Raw genomic sequence first — 21,738 nt, 5'->3', positions numbered from 1 at the left:
CAAGAAATATGTGTGTGTTATCCTACTGTTGGTAATGCTCCTTATTATTCATGAGTTTTGTGTTTGCTGTGGTTTTCTCAGGGAAGTGAAGGAAATCTTTTATTCTTTAGTTCTTCACCTATAACTAAGGAATTTTAAAGGCTGATAAGCAGCTGGGCAGAAGCAATTAAATCCTTAGTGGCGAATGAATAACATTCTGCTTTTAATTCTGGATTCAGTTCTTGAAACATAATAGAATTCCAACAATGCAAGAATTAGAAAGCATCCTTCCCTTTTGTGATTTCAAATCTTACTATATCAAAATATATATTAAATGCATATGGAAATTGCTGTTCTTTGAAAAGTATTTATTCTCCAATTTGATTGACAAAATAGTTGAACAAGTTTTAAAGTTCACAAACCGCAGCAAAATTTGTGTAGGCAACTTGAATACAAACCATGTTTAATATGCAAAAATGTTACTTAATTACACTAATTACATTTTTAAGTGAACATATGCTTATGAGTCCAATCACATATGAAAACCACCACAGTTCAAGGAATGTGTGGAAGCACACAATAAATAAAGCCACATATGAAGCTACAGGAAAGGGTCTAATGTGGTCAGTGACAAGGAGGAGTGTTCTCAATATGAGGTATTTTGCTCCAGTTGCCTGCAGCTAGAAAGCTATCCCTGAAAAATTGACATCTTGAGCAGTGTTGGGCTCTTATTATCATTGTGAGATGTATGGGCACAGAGATAACAGTCAGTTATTGAGACAAATGAACATGCACGTGTAACAAAGATAGTGTTGCATACAGATTTCATTCTGTTTCCTTCGGCATTCGTCGTTTGAGAACAGGAAAGATATGCCCTTTATCATACAGAAATCTAGTAATGCTGAAATTTCAATGGGGATTTGAGGCACGAAGAATGAAAAAATAAAGGGGACCTGCAAATACAAATTTCTTCAAGAATATGTGTGCATTTTATATTGTTTACCACCTGAACTCATGGTAAACATGAGAAGAGACTGTAAAGTATAACTAGAAGTCTATCTATACTAAGTCCTGTTTTACATCTCCCTGTATCACAGAACGCTATTTATTTCCAGTTAATCTATGCAAAGGCTGTTTAAAAAAACAAACCAATTTTAGAAGATTTCCATATCCATTTTAGGGTATTTGTATAACCAGATACATATGCAGAAATACATACTTCTCATGTACATCAATATCGAATGTGCTGGATTTAGCAAAGAAATATACATATCACAAGAATTTACCAACCCAGCTGATGATTTCAAACCTATGTAAACTGAAAGCAGTGATTTTCATATGTGTCTTAAGACCATAAGTCCTGCTGACATTCAGTATGCCTTTATGCTCCTCAGTGATTTTACACTTCAGAAAACTCCATTCTAACCCATTACTATATGACACAACTGTATATTTTGCACAAACTATAACCTCCAGGAAGAACTATCCTAGGATTTTCTTCGAGGAATCAACACAAGACTCTCTTCAAAGTATAGATGTAGAAGAATTAAAACAGACACACTTGAACAGCTGAAAAAATCACTGAAAACTGCTTTTCTCCCAAGTTATTTGAGATTTAGATAAGGAAGGAGAAGCAGAGGAAACATTCCCTCATGGATGTTGAGGCAGACTTCTAAAGATATAACATGCCTACTAAATGAAGCTGTGCTTCCAAGATGGAATTCTGAAAGTATTTGGTTAAGTTTTCCTAGGTTTTTTCCTTTGTTGATCTTTTCTGTTTGTTTGTTCCTTAAAACAGAAGAAGGGGTTAGAACTTCAGCTACAATGACAGCTATTAATCACATTAAACTGTGATTAATTACACAGTTATAATAAAATGTACCTCAAGTGCATGTGGAATTACGTATGTCTGTAACTAGAGCATTCACAGATGGCTAGAAGAAAGCGTATTTCCACTGTTGGGTCACCACCCAGGTTTCCCATTAAATTTTAACAATAAGATACCCATGAACTCAGTAAGATTGATCAAGCCCTTCTATTTACTAATAAATCATTGCAAATGAAATGTATAGCTATGATAAATTTATGTTCCCTATGTGCAGCATTTTCTACTTTTTCTCTCGCTAGGGAATCCTACAAATACTTGTAAGACTGTACACCAACAGGTTTAAGTAACAAAGTACACAATAAAATACATGCACATGAATTTTTTGCAGGAATACATACAGAACCACTGCCACATTTCTTTGTCTTCCTAACTTCATATCCACTACATCCAGTACTGTAAGTTCATACCCAGTATTCAGAGCAGTAAAGAGCCAAATCACCTTTGGGGGCAGTATCTGAAATCTTGCAAATTAGAACTATTTATGAAGTGTAGACATTCAATACTTAGTTCATAGAGGCATTTTAATTGAATACTTTGGCTCTTTTCGTATTTGTGCCCCTACCCCAGAATGTACCAGCTGGACTCTACAGCAGCAAATGATATAATGGTTTGAATTAGAGACAAGCAGTGTAATGTTTCATCTCAAACCTCCAGAAGAGTTGTTACCATACCGAATACAAAGAGAAATCCTTTCTTCCTAGTAAAAAAAAAGATACCACAAACAGTTTTATTACAGTACTTTGGTAGAGACTGAGTATCATGGGAAAATAATTACTCTGCTAACTGCCAAGGCTTTAAGTCCAATTTTGAAATGCTGGAAGTAAGTATTACATTTCATTTATACAGAAATGATGCCAAGGCACTTTCTGACTACTCACACCTCTTCAGGATTTTGTTCTGTTCTGTGCCTTCCAGCAAATTTATCAGGGCTTTGCAAGGAGAGAACACAAGAACAGCACTGAATACTGATGAGAAGGAAAGACTGTGATCAGAGGTTTGCAGATGATCTTCAGTTGCCTGTAACATGTATGGATTGTTGTATGAACGTTAAGAGAATATATGATAGTACGGTGACTTACAAAGACGTACCGAAAGCTATTTTCTATGACCTGCCTGCCTGACCACATTTTGTTCCTCATGAGTAAATTGCTCATTCAACCAAGTCCACTTCATTTATTTCTTTAAACAATAGTTGGAGATGTTCACGCAGAAAACTCGAGGCACCCACTGAGTTAACTAGGCCCAGAATTTAAATTATGGCCACCCAGCAGCAAAAAATCACATACAAATAAAGAATCAACTCAGTCAGCCAATAAATCAAATCCATAAAAACTTACCCAAGGGTTCTACAACATACCACCAACTACTCAGTGTAGCTGTATACACACGTATATACACTTATTCTAAGACCATATTTTATATACCTATGCGTGCTGTGTGTGTAAATTTCTGTATGTATAAATCTATACCCATCTGTCTCTGTTAAGAAATATTTTTATATATGTGGGTGATTCATTTAGTTTTCATAGAAATGTGCTATGAAATATGAGAAAGAATGAAGCCATGAGAGAAATTCTTGGGAAGTCCAATATAAAACTGACTGGCATTTTTTTTTCATTTTTTGACATTCTATTTAATAAATGAAATCCATTCTGTTGAAAAATAATTCTAACCCAAACTTAAATCCATAAGAAAATTAACTTCAGACTGCAGAGTGAAACAGTGACCTCTGTTTGGATAGCCAGGGTTTCTACCTATGTGAGATCACACATTTCCCATATTTCAGTCTTCTATAGTATAGTATACATATACCCCATTTTGTTTAAATGAAATGTGACAGGCATGTGATACTAACCTGTCAGACATAGTCTTTGCTTTAAAAGTGTACCATCTAAATATAATGACAATAAACCAGGTAATGAACCAGGTGAGTACAGGCAATTGTAATTAACAGTGTCATCAATGGCTGATATAGGTAAAAAGGAGCTTTTATTCCTTAGTTTGGAAACACAGTTTTTGCTCAGTTTCCTCTAGGCAGTCTAGTACCCTAAAACTGGTTAGTATATCCATATTAAGACTCATTATTGCAGCACAGACTGTAAGGCATTGAACATCAGCAACAGAGGGAAACCTTGCAGCTTTAACAGAATTGCGTAAAAAGAGTATAAATGAATACCTACCTCAAATTCATATTTAAAAATATCTTGTGAATCCCATGTATTCTTCCCTACCTATTATTGCAATGTTTAAATATCAGACACTAGAGATCAAAATGTGTTTGGAATAGGTCTTCAACAATGATTAAAGTTTGTTCTTGTTCAGCTTCAAAGTTCAGACAGGGGAGTCTGTCCTGCTTTTGGTTCCATTCTCTGGGACCCCAGGAAGGTACTTGCTGCCTCCTCCACATCAAACATTCAAAAATTCTATTTGAAAGTAGCTTAAAACACTTTCAAGAGGTCTTCCTGTGCTGTAAATCTGTCATGACAAAGTGCAAGTCAATTGTTACCCCCTACCATACAGACCAACAAAACAGTCTTGCAATGATGACAGGCCTGAAGGTAGAATCTACAAAGAATGGTGCAAAATGCACGGGACGATAGCTTTACTTAAAAGGAAAGAGCATTTACGGCAGATAAAATGACAATAGATTCAAGCTGCTGCTTCTGGCACCCCTGCCAATCTGGCCAGGATACATCAGAGTCAGAATTGCATTCAAGTCCGCTCATGAGACTGCCTTCCCCTCTTTTATGGCCTCATTATTAATGGCTGTATCTACAAGAAGATAGATATCTACAAAGGCTCAAGGGTTATCAGTGTCCTGGCTCACTGAGTGACTTCAGAGGCACTTGAGGGTTATTCAGCCCTTGGCATTATCACAAGACACCAAATATCAGAATTACCATATGTATTTGATACTTCACCCAACTAATAAGATCATGAAAACAGCCAAGATACACGCAGAAAGTCATAAATCAACTTCCGAAAAGAAAAACCCATACCTCAGCATATATAATTCTCAGAAGTTTCAAACTGTAAGAATCCTAAACTTACTTTCTACAAACATTGGGCTTTTGTTAATCTCAGAGGAAGATTTAATTCAAAATAGGCTGTATTGGCTCACATTAATGAGAACTAATTTCTGTACAGACAGCTATGTTTATATGAAAATATTTGAACCAGCATAATACTTTCCTGAAACGTTTTCACAGCTCCAGCCCCAAACACTTACTATGCAATACTTCCTTTCTTATTATAAACCAAGATTAAAATCCTCCTACAACAAAAGCATGTTATGACTACCTTCATGGACTTAAATCTGCCCTGTTAAGTTCTCAAAAAAAAACCCAAAATCAATCTTTCTGCAACACCCAAAGAAAGCCCAATTGAGCCCAAAATGGAATGACATGTTTGTAATGATAACTATGATATTTCCGTGAAATGGTAAATTTAACCCCATGAACGAATCTTCTCTGGATTGCAGCTTTCACTGCAACCAGTGATCAAAATCAGAAAGAAAAGTGAACTTGAACTGAACTCAGTGTCTGGTATGTCTTCATTTCTCTCCCCTTTAATAAGTCAAGATTTGAAGTATCTGTTACACAGGAATTTTTAAAGCACCACCAACACTATGTTATTTACACAGCTCCAAGCATAAAATCCCAGACCAAGTGGGGTTAACTCACCACGCAAAATCTCTCAGGTTTTAACTGTTACCTGAAGCATCAGAAATGTAATATGGAAAAATAATCCTAACAAACCACAAATTTTAAAGCATATAAAAAAATTCCTACCTGTTCACCATAAAAGAAATAACACAGCCCAACTCCACACAGGAATTTAGCAGCCTGTTCCCACTGAGAGTGCCTACACTGCAATGGACAAACACAAGGCCACTTTGTGGGGCTGTGTCAGAATGTTCCCAAGAATGAAGCCAATGGATGCTTCAGACTGGCTCTCTAGGGACTGCAGGTGGCCAATGACACAATCACACCAGACTCTGCAGCATGCAGAGGATGCCCAAACCATGCAGACAGCACTGGGAGAGCAGTACCACCATCATACCATTTCAGAGGGATGTGGACTCTGCTGCTGATTTCAAGGGGATGCTGGTTCCTAACTGTCATTGTAGGTATTGTCCTTTCTAAGCCTGGAGTTGACCTTGGCAGGACAACGACATGCATTTAGGAAAACTTGATATCACGAGGTTTATTTTGTCAATAGGAAAGTTGCTACTTTTCCTGAGGAAAGAGGAGCTATACAGAGCACAAACCTCCAATAGCAGAGTCCTAGCTTTCAACTTCAAAGCTTAGAAGCATGAGTAGATAAAATTTCATTTATAATCTTACAAAAGAGTGCAGATCTTTCACAGTCATCATATCAAAATACAGCATTTTTCAAGGTGTTTATAGAGGGTTTTCTAAATAGAACTGTTCTGACAGGAGTCAAGTAATCAAGAGCTATGAAGTAGATGTTCATAGGTCTTCTTCTACGATGAGCTCCCATAAGATATTGAAAGGCCTTTAACTAATGCAAAACCAAGGTTCTCCTACACTTGAAAGTAGAACTGTGAGACAACAACAACAAAACCATTGCATCTGAGAAGAGAGAATAGATATATTAATTTTTCTTTTTCTTTTTGCATGGGTCTGTGCAGTGGGACATTATTTTCAGCTTTGGCGTCAGTTATTCCGTGACATTCTGAGATGCAGTCTCAAAAAGGCACATCTCCTCTGAGACTGGCCATCCACTGCCTGCTCCTCACTGAAGGAGATGTTCCCAGATCCTTCCCGTGATCACTGCACTTCCTGCACTCAATTGTCTGTGAAAGCTCTCCTCCCTGGAGCTGCCTCAGCAGCTTCCCAAAGGAAGAAGGAATTTCCAGCTTCCTCTGGGGATAAACCCGTGCCCTTTATGGCACAGAAGACAAACTGAGACTCAAACTAAGCAAATATAACTAGTCACAGGTGGCGAAAGTGCAGCAGATTTTTTTATACATCCCCAAGTTGCTATTTTGAGGCAAATTTGACTTCTCATTTGAAACTTTTTCTCTGGAAACTTTACAATCAAATTTACTCCCGAAGTATTGGTCCTACCAACTAAACACTACAAATACTTTGAGAAATGTAACCTTGAGAAAATATAAAGTGTTTTTTAATGTAACTAAAAACCTACCGATTCTCTGACTTTTGACCAAGATGACATGTCATGGAAATGAGACCATGCTTCAAAAAAGGCATATAAACCTTGGTTAAGTTTCTACTGCATTTATTGCTGACTGCACCTAAGCTTAGTAGAACACTTAACTTTTATACTTGATTTATTCTGGACATACAAAGTTGTGAAAACATTAAACTTTTCACGTAATTTGTGTAACACTGTCAAAAAGAGAAACACATGCACCACATTGTTCATTTTTCATGACAGCTAAATGCAAAAGTCATATATTAATCTGCCACATTTCACTCTTCTACCAGCGATCACTGCAGCTCTTGTGGCTGCAGCATATGCAAATCATAAATCACAGATTTCCTTGTATTTTCTGTGGTCTTCACACAAACTTTGTGCTACAAGACTGAGGTAAAAAAAACTGCAGGCACAAGCAACCACAAGCAAATCTGACTCTAACTTCCAGTTTTATAGAAGGAACACTCAAAAGCAACTGGGTTAGACATTACAGATGCAGAGAAGTCCCTGCTTGCAAGATGCTAAAAGTAAAACTTACAAAGAATAAGGAGGAGGATGTATACACAAGTTAAGATCAAATCCCTTAATTCACACAGAAGCCAAGCATTATTTTCGCAGTCTACTTTAGACCCTCCAGCCAGTCTCAAGAGGCAGCTAGCGACCTGCAGATCTCAATCCGGTCCCAAATGTTCAACCCTCTGTTGCCACAGGGGACTGTATGATACAAAATGATCTTTAGCAAAGCCAGGACCTACTTGTGGTTCCTGTGACTCTTAAAATAAGCCAGCACAGATTGCAATCAAGCAGAACAAGGCATACACTGTTCCCATTCTCTGTATGTATTGGGATCTCTGCTCTCTGATGCTCACACATTTCCAGTCACCATCTTTTAAGTATGATACCCCCCAGGAGTTGTTTGTGAGCTTCTGTGAGGCTTGTCACTGAGAAATACAGCTCCAGTGTCAGCAGGAGCAGGCTGCCTACCAGTTCTGCTCTTCCCACTCAGCCCTTGCCTTTGGATTAGCAAAGGGCTTATTGCTCAGTGTCAATGGAAGTGGTTACCGTGTGAATAGCCAAGGAGAATGAACAGACTGAAGCCTGCAGAATTATGCTGCTCTTCTTGCCTCCTCTGCTCTCCGTTGGGGGCTGCCTGAGCTATTTAGAGGGGCTCAAGCCCTGCTGAACTAATTGCTTCCTTTGCAGCAGTTTCTTGCTATTCCTCTCAGAGGCCACAGTGGGTTTAAACTCCTGACATGATTTCTGTTGTTCAAAGGCTATTGTAAACTGCACCAATCGAAAAGGTGGAGGGAAAAAAAGGGGCTGTAAGGAGGGAGAAACCATTCTGGACACTGAAAGTATCAGCTGGTCAACTTTTCCCATTTGTATTTACAATGCAAAGTAAACTTTGAACTAGCTGGCCAAGTTCTGTATGGAAATCAATGAGTCCTGTTTGTGGCAGTTTGCTGCTGGTGTAATCGTCTTGTAAATAATGGCAGAGAAATTTAAACCCCTCAGCACTTTGATTTCCCCAGTTTTTCTTGTGGCTGTGTGCATGCCTTTTTTTAAGCTAGTTCTATGCTAACATAAATAAGAAGTTTTGACGTCCTTTGTGTAAGCAGTATAAAAACACTTCATGATTAGGAAGCGATTGTTACACAAAATGGAAAGTGTTACCTGATCAGATTTCAGTTCCTCTGGTACACATTACTTTTTTTATCACAGTCAGAGGAAGTTAAAAACTGCAGTTGTATTCCCATAACAAACTCAGCTAAAAACACAGGAACAGCCACTATGCTTCCAAAACAGATACAAACCCAACCGTTCAGTCTGAAGTGTACACTTAACATTTAAAGACATTACTGTTTCTTTGCCAGCTACTTAGCATGACAAACAGAACCCTGCATCTTATACTTCTGCATTTAAAAGACTCATCTACCCAATATTCTGGACACATTTTTCTAAAGCATATGGCAAAGATTACAAGTCCTTGGCCACTGGGTAAAGTAAGGAGCAGTCACCACCTCTATCAGATGAACTTACTGACATGTCCAAGCAGTTGAACTTGCAATTCCGCTTTCAAAATACGGTCCTGAATGCAGGTCACCAGAAAGTGCTGCCTGTAGCCCATGGCATGCAATACACCAAGTGCCATGCTGATCAATCACAGACCATTTACAAAGCGGATGAGTAAGAGCTGTCCTCAGCTGGAGCCCCACCAAGGTCTGAGCTTGTAGCTCCTGAGACTCTGTGACTCCAAAGGCATAAAAATATTTCCAGTAATATTTATGACTGGAATTTCTCTGTGTTGCTGCTATTAGTGCAATTATTTTTCCTTTGCTAATGCACCTCAAGGAAAGGTAAGGAAAATGATGCAAAAATACATGGTAAAGAATGCTGGGGGATGCTGACTTATGTGAACTGGCACGGAAGACGATATGTAAAGGACTGTCTTGACAGTTATCTATGCAAACAGAAGACCTTATCAATAAGCTCCCTTAGCCTCCTTATCTCCATTTCCAACACAAACATTAGCAGGTTTAACTACTAATGCAATATGTAAACAAGTTTCAGTAGGTCACATCAGCACCCTGATGTCTGCACTGAGGTACAACCTTACAGAGAATCCTGTTCACAGTAAAGTTAACCCTCATTTATCTTAGAGGACATGTTTGTTCCAACACAGATCCACTGTTTTTGCTTATTTATGTCCAGGGAAGATAAAGAAATGATACTTGATACCCATGTAAATTAATTTTTAATGAATTGTAATGTGGTTTCCAAACTCTGAATACTTAGAAATTAAGGGGAAAAGTTATAGAAACCATCAAGTATGAAAAGCATAAAATCAAACAGTCATTTGAACTAAGACTTCATCAGCTACGCATTGTACTTTGCATTGTACCATTCAGGTACTTGACACAGACTTTTTCTAAGGCAGACAGAAAAGTCATAATTTTAGAGAATAGTTGACATAGATGGAAAAAGTGTTCTGAAGATTCTCTTCACCTTTCAAATAGCTCCATGTGTTACTACGCATTTGACAAAAGTTTGACATAGAATTAGAGAGTTTTGTCCTTTGATGAGACCAGCTTTCAGTGGATTGCAATGCTGTATTTTCCCCAGACCTAAAGTTTGGCAAGAAACACATGGCAGAATATGAGTATTTCTACTGTGTTTCAGAAAAATGTTTAACTGTCCTTAAATTTCTGGATAATCCTATTAGACTCCAACTTTTGTTCAAGACCTGTAAGAACTAAAGCATAAATGTGGTTCTATAGATACTACTGACACTTTCAAACATCCATGCAAAGGACAACCTGATGTGTAGACTATTCTATGCATTGAATACTAAAATGTCGTATTTGTGGTATTCAGAGTTGCCTTTAATAATGTGTTAGATTTTAATCTAGGCTTATTCTGCTCACATAGCAAGCTAATTTCATAGCAGGATAGCCCGGAAATATACCACAATGGTATGAGCTTATGATCCTAATGGTAACTTTTCAACAAATGCTTAGGAGAAATTCACCTTAAAGTGGAGGACTGGGTCTCTGCTGAGCCTGACATACTCGCAGCCGAAGGCAGCAACTCTGTTCCTGAGACATAAGAGGAGTCAAAAAACAAAGGAGGAAGAGGGATTTAATGAGATGCACACTTCCTTGAGGAGTGGAAGATGAGAAGCTCATTAAATGGGGATGCTGAAGAAGGTATTCATGTGGGATTCCGCTGGAAAGAGATTTCAGATGCTAAATTAGTCAGCTAGGCACATAGATACTACAGTGGTTTGAAGAGTTGTTTCTTTTTCTCTATGATCATGTGGTTAAATAAACAATACTCTTTTCTCAGAATCCTCTTTTGTGGCATTGTCAACTACTGTTTGAATGCTTGTTAGCCAAAGGTTCAAAGTGTTTATAAAGAGGACAGAAAAGGATGTAACACTACCTATCCCTTTAATATCTCAACTCTCAGCTGAATGTGAAACACATAGAATAACTGCATATAGGCTGAATACTGCAGACAGTTACCCAGGTGTAACCTCCGTACAACTATTTTGAAGACTGAATTTGTAGAGCAAAGAACACAAAGGTAAAATCTGTTGAACTGTGAACTGCTTGGGATTGAAAGTAATCTCCATTAGCAGAAACAAAAATTGCATTGGCATCCTCTATTGCACCTGAACAAATAGGTCATCTTTACCTTGTAAAACTTTTCAACATTAGCTAGTGTCAGTTCTCCAATGAGAATATGCAGAAGTCATTTGAAACAATGCAGAAGAAAGAATAACCCTGACTTTGGTATCTATTTTTTCAGTATTTCATGAACACAAACCCCAGTGCCCATTAACAGTATCCAGAAACAGATCTGGCCAATCAAGTGGTCTGTGAGAGGTTCTATCAGAGGACAATCAGAGGAAAAATATGAATTCTGCTAAAAGGACATTTATATGGTACAGTGCATTAAAACAATATTTTAATATGTACTTGGAAAATGTGTGTCAACAGACTTCCCTGCAAAACAGCTCCCTTGGCTAGATATCAATCCCACAGACAAGACAGTATTTGCAAATATAATTTAGTTGGTTAGCAAACCAAACCCTATTTTAATTATAACCACCTAATTATCCACCATAGTACCTTGGTAAGACAATCCCAAATAAATAGTCTCCTTAACCTGTCAGTGACTAGAACTTATCCCACAAGGGCAATGAATCTGCCCATTTTCAAATGTAAAAAGGAAATGCTTCCTCATTCTTTTATTTCTGCTTATGCCCCTAGAGCTGTTATTTTAATACCTCAGGAAAAGCAGAGATAAAAGCTGTAAGCTTTAAAATGTCACATCTGTTTTAACACAAAATTAGGAAGAAATATAACTCATTACCAAAAATCATCAAAAGCTCCTATGAAAAAGCAATCAGTTTGAGGCTTCTGTTTAAGTTGTCTGAAATGTGTAGGTTGATAAAGGCTCCAAAAGAACAGGCATCCTGAACATCACAAGCTGTAATGATGTGTTAACCTTGGTGATAGTCAGAACAGAAGGGTCAAAGGTTCAGCTGGCATCCCTGGGGATGCCTTCATTTCACCTTCAAGGTGAATTTGAGACTCACAGACAGGGCAGTACAGTAAAACTGACACTGCAGTCTAAGAAAAGTGTATGTTAGAAAGATGAAGAACTGCCTTTTTCTTGAACTTCATATTCACAGCAGTAGAAGAAATGGCCTTTGTTAATATGGCTAACATGGGGAGAAAAGTTCGTCAGCAGTTGAAACCCTAAAAGTGAGCATTTTCAAAGATTACCTTCTATTTTCTAATCAGAAATAATTAGGAAAGCAGGATCACAGGTTTATTTACTCTGGCTGCTCCAGCTACTCTTAAGTTTCCAACTTAAAATGGCCACATTATTAAAATTAAGGTTTCTCCTCCTACTGAGAAATCCATTACAACTACTGACATTTGATAACTTCACGAACAGATGACCTCATATGCCACCAAAGCCTTTGATTTTGGATGACAAAAGTAGAGTAACACTTTAGCCAAGTCACCTCCACTTGGGTAATTCCCAATATTTAAGAATGATGAGCACAAAAGATACCAACAAGACATAAAACACAGAAATTTTCTTAGCAGAAAGTCTCATTAGGGCAAAAATAGGAATGAATACGGAGTACATCCATAAAACTCCAGATGGCAAAAGGAAAGTAACTTAATGACAAACAAGCCAAGAAGTGAAGCAGTAACAACAACTGCGACAAAAAGATGGTGAATGTCAACTCATTTAGCACTTCAAAAAGAGGCTTATCTCTTGCTATAAATTACATATATATAATATATATATATATTATATATGAATTATACTATGTTTTGGAAAAGGTGGAATACTAGTCTCAGTGAAGACAATGGTAATATTGACACTGGTTTCAGGAATGCCATAATTTCATACTGAGAGTTCAACATGTGTGCAAAGTGGATTTTTATGAAACATACTAACCATAGTAAGTATGAATGCAAATTTTCAAGGAGGTATAATCATGCAAAGTACCAACTCTAAAAACATCCCAAGTTTATTATAAACTTTTGAGATCCTTGAATACAAAGGACATTATTTTCAAAACCACTCTGATACTTCACAATGTAACTTGAAAGACAAAGAGATGTTTTCTTTAAAATAGAAAAAAGATCTCAAAATATTTATGACTGGGCTAGATTCTACAAGTATTTCACAATCACAAACACCTAGAGTGGAGCATGGCCTAAGTATGTAAGTGAGAATATTGCTCCACTGTTTTGTCTACCAAAAGAAGAGCCTATCCATGATTTAGGATGTACTAACACTTCATGCTTTGGCAAAGTGGGCAACACAGTTTTGTTGCAATAGTGTCAGGTTGCTTTACATGTATGAATGAATTCAGTCCCACGACTCCTGAAATGCTGAATAAGGAGTACGGAACAACTTCAAGGCTTGCCCAAAATCATGCAGGAAGATTGCCCAGCAATCTGCTTTGCTTAGCTTGCAGACTTTCTACCTCAAGGCAATCTTTCCCTTACTGTACAATAATTTTCTCTGTAGGAAAATGCTTTGCAGCTCATTTAAAAACTGTGTTGCAATGTATAATCTCATGATAGAAACAGTTCACCTTTGATTCAATTCTGTGTACTGGTCTGCCAGAGAGAAGAACTGCTCATTCCTGGAATGCCTACTTTGAACCATAAAATAGCTTCAATCAGATACCTGCAGCTTCTGGGGTAACACTTTACCCTGAACAAGCAATTTGTTCCCTACTTGATTTGTGTCATGTCTTACTTCAAGAGAAATACCCCAGTTGAACACTGGAGTTCAAAGTATTCTTAAGAGATGAATTATTTCAGATGAATGTGTTAGTGTGAGATATGCAGAGTCTGAAATGTGGGCTGTGGTACAGGGAAGCCCAAGCTACCACATCAATATCTTTCAGAAACTTGGTATTCTGAATGGTATAGCCCCTTGGAAAAGCAATGATGTAAAATACACAAACCTACAGTTACGAGATCTTTAGTCACAGTAATTTTCCTCAAGTACCTGAATTTTACTTTCTGTGAGGGAAGGTGAAGTTACTTCAGCATACATTTCTATAGCTTGTTTCAAAATTCAATATATTCCAAGTAACACTAAAAATATTTCAATATAGATATCACAAAAGCATTTCATTTTCTCAAGTTTTACTCCTTTAACAGTATACATTTTATTCTCTCTTAAACATACTGATGGAAGAACTTTTTGCCCTTTTATCTCTGTATCATTTATTCTCCCCCACACAGCCAGACCCAGGAGGCCCAGCAGAGGTAAGCAGACAACTGACAACAGCAGCAAACAGAGAGGCAAGAAGCAAAGCTGTTGAGTTAGAAGAAAATGAATGCAATTAGTTAGATCCAAGTATAACTAACCACCCACACTTCAATGTTAAATAATAACCCCAGTCTTTATGTGACTATGTGCCAAATAGATTCTTGTTGGGTAACAATTTTTCAGGAGCAAAGAAAAGATCACCTAATTGCTCAATGCTGCTTGAGCATTAGCAAGAACTGTTCTACAGCTAGATAAGGACATAAAGCAGCTTCCTTTTCTTTCCCTTTTAAAGAGGGCAACCACACAAAGGCAGATTTGGTCCTGCATAATATTACACAGAAGTCTGGAATAACACCCTGCAATGTGTATGTTAGTCCCACACTACTGCATGTGGTGAATATCTGAACTTGGCAGTGAGTAATTGAGAGTATATTATTACCTGGAGAGGGAGAAGTGCTCTGTTGGGTTGAGGAAACCCAAGAACTGAGAAATTATTATTTTTGAAGTGCTGTGATTTGGACTAGACTTTTCGCATAACCAGAAGCATCACAGGAAACTCAGTAAGGCAAAACTATCCAAACAACGTGAAATAAGCAAAAATGAAGTTGACAGAACTTTCAAAAAGGAGACCAAAAAATCAAAGCTAACCAAACAAGAAGCTCTAATCACTTACATCTGTTCAAGGCTCCAAAAATGGGCAATGTTCTTCTTGACTATTTTTATTCCACATTTTTCTTTTGATTATGAGAACAGAATATGTGCAAGCTCAGCACATAGATTGTTGAGGTTTTATTAAACATGCTTTTAGAGTTAGTGTCATTTTTACTTTACAAAACTAATTCCTAAAAAAAGCACGATATACAATAAAGTCTCAGTTAGAAGTTATCTGATATTTAGATTTTAAGTGACAACATGTGGCTGCTGTGGTGCGCAAGCAACTGGAAATATCAAAAATGCCAAGAACAATCAAATTTATAAGATCCACCAGAGACTTTCGAGAACAAAACTGCACTTTCTAGATTTATTTTTTTTCCCTTTCTCCCCAAAAAGAGAAGATTTTAGTGTTTGGAAAAAAAGAAAACACAGTGAGAAGATGCGTTGCTTCACTTCACTGGTATAGACAAATAATACAATAATGTAAGTAAATGTAAATACAGTAAAAAATAAAGTCAGATGCTTACAGGTCCATAAAAGAGCCTTGAAATGCAAGAATTTTCTAGTGCTTTTTTGCACATTTGGATCCTGTATGGATCCCAAGTTTCACATCCAATGGACTGAACTCTGCTCTGAACGTGGTCTCTGCCTGTACACAGTGCACATGCTTCCCAGTGTGAGTCCTAATGTTCTGTGTGTCACATTAATAAAAGGCTTTAAAAGTTTGATTCTTTGAATATTGCCTTGCTTTTTATTGTTGTTGCCCATGATAAGAATTGGATAAGGCACACAGCACAGCAGTCCCTAGGAGGCTCGGGGGGAAGATGTCTCCAGAAGTGGATTTTTAACTCCAAGGATGTCTATATTCTACATGTAGGATTTTCCATAGAACTGATGAAAGGAGGGGAGGAGAAGAATTAACTTTTTAAACCCAGCCTTCATCTTTAGTGTGTGTAATATAAGCAAAGGCTCCTTTCCTGACTGCTTAAAAAAACTAACCAAACAAAAATGTTTCTTTTTCATTAAGAGAATAAAATGAATGAAGAAATAATTTCCCTCCCACATCCTTTTTTCATCTCCCTTACCCATCCCCAAAAAACCCCAACAACTAGACTGTCAGCCAAACAAAACAAAGACTTTACTTTCTCAGCATAATAAATCACCTTTGCTCCTAAGCATTCAAATCATAAAGTCCTACACCCTCTGGATAGCTCGAGTAACCTAGTCTGAGATAACAACCACCTGTTTTTTTTCTTACTTTTTTTTAAGGAGAAGCTTCCCAGACTCCATTTCTATAATTTCAGATGGTCCCAAAGGTTCAAAACTCTCAATAAGCCATTTTAACAAGAAAATCCTGTTAGTTTAATGTCTCGGTCTGTGGAAGTCTCAAAACTCATATATCCAACACATACTCTATTTGCTGCAGGCATTTATTTTCTTTTACTATCTAGGTCATCAGTTCATGACTAGGGACAAAAGAAATCCATGGAGAATTTTGACTCAGTGAGGAGTTCTCAAATTCCTTTAAGTCCGCAGAGTATCTGCAAAAGAACTTAATTCTTCTTCACTTTACTTTTATATTTAAAAGGAGAAATCAGTGTAAAATAAAGTTGAGCATAGAAAAATACACACTTAGCTCACATGAAACGAGTACTTTTCACTACTGCTGGGTGAAACAATACCGAGAAACCATAGTTATGCATGTCTAATGCCTAACATTTTAAGTGGCATTGAGACAAAATAGCTGAAGCAATATGCACTGCTGATGCAAAGGAACATTTTTGAAAGTTGTGAGAAAAGCCAGAAGGAACAGATACTTTTAGCTATAGAGACAATATGATCAGCAACAGCTTAGTTTAAAATGCCAATAATTAAATGACCCTAGCAAGCCTTTAAATCTAACACTGAATTATGATGTTCTAATCCCACTAGTTTCGGTTAGTGTGAACAGAGTCTATAAATCTCGTAGACTTACACAGTAGGTTACGCTATTACCAGGCATTCCATTGAGAAATGGGAGGCCAGTTTGGTCCTAAATGCAAAATCTACTCTGTGTGATAGCCAACACAAGCATACAGAACTTGGTGTCCTCCACAGTACACAGATGTTTGACACTACTCTTGCCCTGTATCATGATGCTCCTTCCCCTTCCACTAATTTCTTTACAGATGTCCACATCGAATGTGGACCAATGGATGGTTTAGCCTGTCCTACATTTCATGCAGCAACCTTGCACAGAAGGTTCAGGGTTAGCAATGACCCATTTAAACTAATTAGAACAATGTTGGGCATTGAGCAAAACGCAAACACTTCAGACCAATGGGCTTTTTCCTCACCATTTTCTTGCAGCAAACATTCCCGCAATGTAGAAAGCATCTTGTCCTCCAAAGAAGTACTTGGGACAGTTGGCTGCTAGAGCTATAGATAAGGAAGGGAATCCATACACGTGTTTTCAAGTGCATGGAGCGTTCAAGGCAATACAATCTTGTTTTTGCCCTTACCCTATGCACAACAGAAGCTGTGTGGCCACATTAGTACAATACCATACCGGAGTGATCTAGCCTGTCTCTCAGCAGGGCTTATTAGCTCAGGCTTGGCGCCACATTAACCGCTGCCATATGGCTTCTGGTTGATTCAAAAAGCAAACTGAATGAGCTCACATCTGCCTGAAAATGTCCGTATAGCTATGCTCTTTAAAATGGTAAAACCTGCAAAAAGCTATCCTCCTGCCCTCCTGGGAGGAGCCTATCTTGTAATCGGTTAGGATTTTCAATCCACATTTACTTCAGTGTTTATAGAAATATAAGCTGTCACAATTAACTGCTGTGGTTAGGCTTGGAAACTACTCGTGGATGTGTCAGAGATGAAAAGTTGGATCTCAAAGAGATGAGTCTGAAAAATGATGTGAGTATGGTAAGACTTTGAATAGGATGGAAGAAGAGAAAGAAGAAAATTAATACAAAACCCAAGGTATAGCCTAGTATTTTCTCTCCTTTCTGTCAGCTCAGGCTATTATTACTCAGACTCTTTACAGTCTTCCAAGATGAGCAGGGTCTTCTGAAGAAGAAGGTAATGGTTTTTCAAGGCCTCAGCCCAAAGCCACGCTGTATAAAACAATGTGACAAACACTAACGAAAGATTAACATGCCTCTGTAAAGAGCTCAGATATGCCTGTGCTAAAAAAAATGACAGGGGAAGTAGCAGTATAACAGAGCTCTCAGGGTATCTTCCACCTTAACACAGAAACAGCAGTTGTGCAGATGTGGACAATAGCGACATAGGGCAGAAGATGGGAAAAGTGGCCTGATGATAATACAGGAGACAAAAGCAGCACATGCCATTGTCAGAAAGCAAGGGAGATGACACACTGGAATCTGGAGAGCAGAGAGACTCCAGCAGAAGCAACTGGGACCCTGAAACAGAGATTTAAAAGTGAACACAGAAAAACCAAGTGCAGGAAACAGGATTTAGAGCCATTCTCACCATCATCTGGGACAGCTCTGTGGTTCCAAATGATTTTTCACAATCTTTTACATTTCTTTCCCCTTGGGGTGCCAAGTTAACTCACAGCAGTTCCAGTTGTGTCGCCAGAGGAAGCAATATTAATAGCAGAAGAAATATAAATCACTGTTCTTGCTCCTCGAGGAAGATGCCATTGTAGGGATCAGCAGATGAAGGATGAAGAGAGGTAGAGTGGGAAGCCAACCCTCCCAGGGAGTGGGAAAAAAGAGAGAGAATGAAGAAAAAGGACTGGGACAAATAGGAAATTGCTGGGGAGCAAGAAATATATATTGGGAAGCTGAAGAAAAAAACCCTCCTTCTCTTTATAACCCTCCCGGGGTATATAGGAAATTGCTGCTTGCCCTTTAATCTGCCCCCCAAAAGAAAAACAATTAAAATGAAATAAAACCCTGAACTGGTGATGTTTGCACCCCATTTCCCATCACCCCCATTGCCCTGTGTGCTGTGCACCTAAGCCATGAACTTTAATACAGCTCTCCACAGGGCAGACAATGCTACCACTAGCATTACATCTTCTACAGGAATATGTATTATTCTGCTATGCTTGTATGCAATTTGGGGAGATTAAGAGAGTAAGAGATTAACAATGAATAAAATAATGAAGGAATAGAGGAGGCAAAAAAAAGGAGAATAAAGAACAAAGAATAAAAGGATAAACATCTTGAATTAATTTGGAGTGGCACTGTAACAGTATGGCTTGTGTCAGAAGCATTGCTGTTTTAAAGAGTTAAGACAGTTACTCCTGCACAGCACACAGCAACAAATTTGATCAGCTTTTGTTGTCCTTGTCTTGATTCACCTCCCCTCTTCAATTTTTCCCATTTTAATTTAACTTTGGAAGGAAAGGCCCCTTTCCTAAATGAGGAATTCATTTCTGCTTTTTCCACTGTTCCCTCCGATACAGACAACCATTTATTTCCCCCCTTTTAACTGATCAGCATAGTAATTTCTTCCATTTCTTTATTCTTTGTTATGACCAAGATGATGTTGGGATGACCTATGTAGTTTTAAACTTGCCAAAGCACAATGAGGCTGTGAATGGTCTCCACCAAAAAGAATGAACCTAGCTCTCTTTGACAATTCATTAACAAAAAATACAGGGCAAATGAATAAAGTGTCTTGCTATGGATGGTACCTCTAAAGGAGGTCTTCCTGTAATAACAGAAATTCAGAGACTTTGTTTTCACATTTTGTGCTCAACATTTTATCACTCACTCATGTAAAAACAGCATTGCACAAGACACAATAAATGCTTCGTATTTGTGATGTACTGTTTAAGGGGCAGGAAACCAAACAGGAATCAAGAATTCAGGTTATAACTTATCTAAAATAAGAGTGCAAGTCATTCAAAACTCTTGATGTCACAAGACAGCCATGTAAAAAAAGGAATGAAAATCTGTATGCATTATTCATCCCATAACTTTGATCTTAGAAGCTAAGAAACTTGAACAAGGAAAGATAAATGGCTTCTCAGGATTTTCTTTTAAAAATCAAATGAGGATGATTCAGGATAAATGACAGATAAGGGTTAATACGAAAGAGAGGAAATTGCAATCACAGTGCTGCACCAAAGTTTCAATGCAAAGACTTTGCTTTTTGTATTCAATTACAAAGGATTTCTTTTTGAGGTACCAGCATCCTTTTTCATGTATAAGATTTTGCCTATTAAAATTTCATGTTCAGTATGCATAGCTTTTTCCTTTTACCACCTACACCATGACTTCATGTGCACAATTAGGAAGCTTTCTGAAGCATGGGCATAGGACAGAGACAGAAGCAGCTGTGAAGTCCTGACCTCCAAACCTGGATCAACCATCAACTTGCTCCAGAGCTTAAGCAAGAAATGTATACATTCTCTCACTGGGAAAGTATTTACAATTACAGGCACTCTGACTGCATCTTGATTTTATTGAGGCCTAATTAATTATGCAGGCATTGCCCTAAATTATGATAACATTTGAGAGATCCAAAATTATATGGAGGATGCCCTGCCCAGATGGGAGATCCACAAATCCTCTGTGAATGATTTGCACTCCTTAGAGTCTGTAATTATTTCCAGTTTTTGCCTAAAGATATGCTCAAAGGCTCCACCATCTTGCTCAGATTACTGATGTCAGCATCTTATATACAGGCAACTGCATTTGGGATGGTATGCAAAGAAGACAGAGGAACAACATGGTTCTTTAAGGAAGGCTCTGAGCAAACCTCAGACAGACAGACAACACCACATTCCTTACAAATCACAGCACACTAGCCATTTACATTATCAGCAAAGGCAAAAGAAGAGTGCCTTTACATTACAGGATACAGCAGGAGGTTTTGCTTATCTGAACTTCCAAACTGTTATCTCCACACAAGCAGTTAGCACTAATCAAGATGACAGAGTCGGGGCTAGACAGGTGGAAGAAAAAGTCTGGGTGAATGCAAGGGCAGGTTGTGAGATGAAGGAAATGTACGGGGAATGAGGTGAAAATTTCACTGCAGTGGTGTGTGGTAGGGAGGCAGTGGGGACACCGTTTGAGACGTAGTAGGAAGTTCTGGGGTACAACAGGAAGATTGCTGAGAAGTGAATGCAAGCATACTGGAGGTATTCACAATCTTAGAAGCAACCCGTATTCACTGTGAGTATTGCTGTGAGTGCCCAAGGAAGCCGTTGCTAATGGTACTCGCAGACAGTGATGCTCCTGCCAACTACATCTAGACAAAATACAATTGGAAAGACCAAGCCCAGTGATCACAGCAGGCAGCAGAAACTAGACTGCTTCTGCCTCCTCACCCTGAGGCAATGCAAACTCATAGCTTTCCATGCCAAGGGTAGTGCCTGAAACAGATGGCTATGTCCTAATGACACTGGGCTGCCATGCAAAGAAGATGGCTAGACTGATGGGGCTGGGAGGAGACCTGTGTCTGGTGATGCTGATACTTTGAAGCCCAGAGTCCTGGCCTAGATCCTCGCTCCAAGCAATTTCTGGGTCTATGCACTTCACCTGGCAAGACAGCAATTCCAAACCACTACTAAGGGCTTGAAACAGAATGAGGAACTTCCCCATCATGGTGAGCATCCTCTTCTCTCACTTGGAGATAAGACCTTGCACCTTCTTCCTCCACCACGTCTCAGCTCTAAGAGGAGACTCACACAGCCTGAAACACTCCTTTTCAGCCTAGCACACTGAAACACTCCTTTTCAGCCA

At 38.3% G+C, this 21,738-nt stretch overlaps 1 protein-coding gene across 3 annotated transcripts in view; it reads right to left on the bottom strand.

Annotated features, from left to right (window-relative positions):
• Positions 1-21,738, bottom strand: part of ROBO1 (roundabout guidance receptor 1) — a 300,870-nt gene that overhangs the window by 85,524 nt on the left and 193,608 nt on the right. The window lies entirely within an intron of this gene.

This window comes from Melopsittacus undulatus, chromosome 2 (genome assembly GCF_012275295.1).
Source record: "Melopsittacus undulatus isolate bMelUnd1 chromosome 2, bMelUnd1.mat.Z, whole genome shotgun sequence".
Classification (NCBI taxonomy): domain Eukaryota; kingdom Metazoa; phylum Chordata; class Aves; order Psittaciformes; family Psittaculidae; genus Melopsittacus; species Melopsittacus undulatus.
The sequence above is the reverse complement of the archived record's forward strand: the minus strand, read 5'-3'. Positions and strand labels throughout refer to the sequence as shown.